Source organism: Salmo trutta, chromosome 40 (assembly GCF_901001165.1).
Source record: "Salmo trutta chromosome 40, fSalTru1.1, whole genome shotgun sequence".
Classification (NCBI taxonomy): Eukaryota; Metazoa; Chordata; class Actinopteri; order Salmoniformes; family Salmonidae; genus Salmo; species Salmo trutta.
Window position 1 is genome coordinate 11112733 of NC_042996.1, and position 4413 is coordinate 11117145.

At 42.5% G+C, this 4413-nt stretch overlaps 1 pseudogene; it reads right to left on the reverse strand.

Moving 5' to 3' along the window:
- Positions 1–282: 282 nt before the first annotated feature.
- On the reverse strand, positions 283–4413 carry LOC115180151 (zinc finger and SCAN domain-containing protein 20-like; annotated as a pseudogene).

The following is a 4413-nucleotide window of genomic DNA, read 5'->3' on the forward strand; positions in this document are numbered from 1 at the left end:
ATACCATAGCTCACGCCGAGGTTAGCTTAGTTCTGTCCTTGATATGTGTGCCTGTGCTTCCAGAATTAGGTGCCTGTGCTTCCAGAATTCTAGTGGTTTATTCCCAAGTCATGTTGAGGATAAAAATATGATTTGTTCACAGTCTCCCCCCAATGGTTAAAGCTGTTAACAACACAAACCTCAGTGTTTCGGTGAACCAAGATATAGGTTAAAACACATTGAGAGAAAGAAATCCCACAGTCACAGATATGATACAGTACCCAAACAGTCAGGCAATCAAACTCCACTCAAATGAATTTTATCTAAATTAGTTCACTTGAAAATAGCCCTAAAAGTACAGTGAGTTTGCTAAAACACAAATGTATATAAAATACACAAATATATACATAATAGCCAGCCTTTTGTTTGGTAAATCATAATGCAAGATGTTCATAACGTCATGAGGTTTTGAACAATTCTCGTTAGAGTATTCACTCAAGCCAATCCCTTTAAAAAGGTTTTGTTACGTTTAGTGAAAAGGACCTTATGTCACAACACATGTGCACTTACTGTGACATACATGACAAAGAACATACAGATAGTCCATTACACTTAGATTTAAGCACCTATACAAAGGTTAAATACATGTGTCTGATTTCCAACAGGAAACGTAGGATGGATGTTGAGTCCCTTCAGCAATATCCAACAAAGCAACAGTGCCTCTTTGATAGAATACAGTACCTCTCTGAAAACAACGCAGGAGACAGGTCTTTGTAATTGTTAATAAACCTCTTTTCCAAAGTCATTGTTGAGTCATTGCAGCTTTCCTGTGGCGCTACAAAGCTGTCTTCAGATGATCCCTAATCCAAGCTGCATCACATCCGGACGTGACTGGGAGTCCCATAAGGCGGCACACAATTGGCCCAGCCTCGTCCTGGTCCTCAATAAGAATTTGTTCTTAACTGACTTGCCTAGTTAAATAAAGGTTGAATAAAAAATGTAAAACAAATGCTTCCTTGTCGTAAGAATGAAATAATACTCAGGTTCAGTTGTGTTGACCTTGTCTGGCACTGCTCTGCTGTTTTCATGAAGCCCTGGTCAGCCATCATTTGAGAGATCTCTGTATGAATGTGTTCCAGTTCAGTGTTTCCCCTCAGGACCACTTGGATTCTGTCACTGACCCATATGTCGAGGGCTTCAGTCTCCTCAATGCTCCAGGGGAGATCTAGTTCCCATGGTGATGGACAGCTGCCTGATTCTGGAGAGCCTGAAATAAAAACAAAAAAAACAAAGGCCCAACGTTGATAGTATAATGAAAGATTAGGAGATTGTTTCCTTACCTGTTTCTTGGACTTGGCCACCTGGGACCTCTCCCATGTCTGTGGCGTCATTTGGTTCCTCAGCCAGAGAGTCACAGAATATATACTTGTTCCCGAATATTTGCACAAACTGATCGTAGAATTTGCACTCCACTTTTTCCCCTCCAATCCTGGGAAAATAAAACATAACATTTGGTTGTTGACACAATGCTTATTCCTCATATCTGGTTAGTTAATGAGCTTTGCTTTACTAACATGAGCATGGTAAACCTCTAACCTTGAATACAAAACTGATCCATCAGTATGGCGTCTTCATAATCAATTCACAATTATAAATAGTGGTTATCAATTTCAGATCCATATCTTATCCCCCATGGCTTACTGTTTGCTCTCGCAGAGCTGGCGGAAGTTGGCCTTTAGCAGCTCACTCTAGACTGGCACTGTTCGGCTGTCCTCAGGTAGCCCTCGTTGGCCATTGCCTGAGAAATCTCGGTGAAAATGTGTCTGTTTTTGGTGCAGCCCTTCAGACCCTCCTGTACCTCATCACTCCCCCAGATACTGAGGATGACCAGGGTCACTGTCGCTCCAGGGGAACTTGGAACCATCAGTTAAAGTAGGGCTAGCTGAAGACAGACACTCAATAAAGACATTGTTTACAGTGGGAAGGGGGTTAGGTTAGTTGAAATAAGACAACTCATAGAACATTTCATGAACATTTCAAGGGATGGTATGGCTTTGCTTTACCTTTCCTTTGGTCAACTTCATGTGTACACTCCCAGACAGCAGCTTCCTCATTGTCTAACGAATCTTCGGCCAAACTGTCGACGTTGAGCTCCCTCGAGAAAATCTCCTCCATCTGGTCGTAGAACTTACATTCCCTTCTGAGGAAACGAAAGATTAGACACACTGTTCAGAGGGAATTTCAGTTGGATCATTATATCCTCTGACCACATGTACTATGTAACAATAACAGTGATATAAACAAGACTGCAATTACATAGTTTATTAATGTGATGAAATTAAGTAAAGCATTGATTTGATAAATAAAAAATATAGCATCTCAATTTATACCCGATGTTGCGGTGTAATTTATGAAGTAAATAATTAGACATGAAATGGTAGTTATAAATCTTTTGCACTCACTTGTCATGGTGGAAGCTTGGCTTGAGTCGTTTGATGGGGGTGTGGCACTGTCAGCCGTCCTTATGAACCCCTGGGTCGTCATCCTCCGTGAGATGTACTCAAACACGTGTCTGTTCTTCAAACAGCCGCGGAGGAAGAGCTACACATAGTCCTCACCCCAGACCTCCAGCAGAGCCTGGGTCTCCCGACCAGACCAGGGCATCTTTCTGCTGGACTCTGTCACAGCGTAACTGGCTGGAGAAAAAAGAAACGTCCCTTTTTCAGGACCCTGTCTTTCAAAGATAATTCGTTGAGTGAATGGCAAGACTGTGCAAAGCTGTCATCAAGACAATGGGTGGCTACTTTGAAGAATTTAAAATATAAAATATAATTTGATTTGTTTAACACTTTTTTTTGTTACTACCTGATTCCATATGTGTTATTTCATAGTTTTGATGTCTTCACTATTATTCTCCAATGTAGGAAATAGTAAAAATAAATAAAAACCCTTGAATGAGTAGGTGTGTCCAAACTTTTGACTGGTACTGTTCATACACTTATAAATACATACAAATACACATACATACATATAAATACATATACATAACTATATATACACATCTTTAAAAAAATATATATATTTTCCTTTATTACTTTCTAACCCTACCACCCTTCCCCTAAATGGAGTAAACTAGTGAACAACATATTTTATTTTATCCTGCACATGTTAGCTTTTATAACAACAAACAGCAACTTTTTACTCTAATAAACGCCCCTTCTTCAGGACCCTGTCTTTCAAAGATAAATCGTAAAAAATCCAAATAACTTCACAGATCTTCATTGCTTGTTCAATGAACCATAAACAATTAATGAACATGCACCTGTGGAACGGTCATTAAGAGACTAACAGCTTACAGACGGTAGGCAATTAAGGTCGCAGTTATGAAAACCTAGGACACTAAAGAGGTCTTTCTACTGACTCTGAAAAACACCAAAAGAAAGATGCCCAGGGTCCCTGCTCATCTGCGTGAACGTGCCTTAGGCATGCTGCAAGGAGGCATGAGGACTGCAGATGAGGCCAGGGCAATAAATTGCAATGTCCGTACTGTGAGACCCCTAAGACAGCGCTACAGGGAGACAGGATGGACAGCTGATCATCCTCGCAGTGGCAGACCACGTGTAACAACACCTGCACAGGATCGGTACATCCGAACATCATACCTGCGGGACAGGTACAGGATGGCAACAACAACTGCCCGAGTTACACCAGGAATGCACAATCCCTCCATCAGTGCTCAGACTGTCTGCAATAGTCTGAGAGAGACTCGACTGAGGGCTTGTAGGCCTGTTGTAATGCAGGGCTTCACCAGACATCACTGGCAACAACGTCGCCTATGGGCAGAAACCCATCGTCGCTGGACCAGACAGGACTGGCAAAAAGTGCTCTTCACTGACAAGTCGCGGTTTTGTATCACCAGGGGTGATGGTCGGAGTCGAGTTTATCGTCAAAGGAATGAGCGTTACACCGAGGCCTGTACCTCGATTTGGAGGTGGAGAGTCCGTCATGGTCTGGGGCGGTATGTCACAGCATCATAGACTTACATAGAGGGTAAGGATGATGAGGAGGCACCATACATGTTTCCTGATCTGCTCCTTCAGTGGGATCTGGATTGAAGTCATCACACAAATCAACAATCTCTGCATCGAGGGAGAGAGTGTCGTTGCCTAGCACCGGCTTCAGGAACCTGTTGTATCTGAAGAGTAAGGGCTCCCCTCCATTTCTGTAGGTACGACCAGAGATAGAGGGAGGTGGAGAACAGTGAGAGGTGAAGGATTCATTTGTAACAATTCTCAATTTAGGCACCATGACTCGCCTTACCCACAAGTGATCTGTGCTTTCCACTTACGTCCTGCTGTGGAGACACTGTCGATAGGTTTTTCTCAGCCGCTTAACCCTCGAGTGGCACTGCTCAGCCGTTTTGAAGTGCCCCAT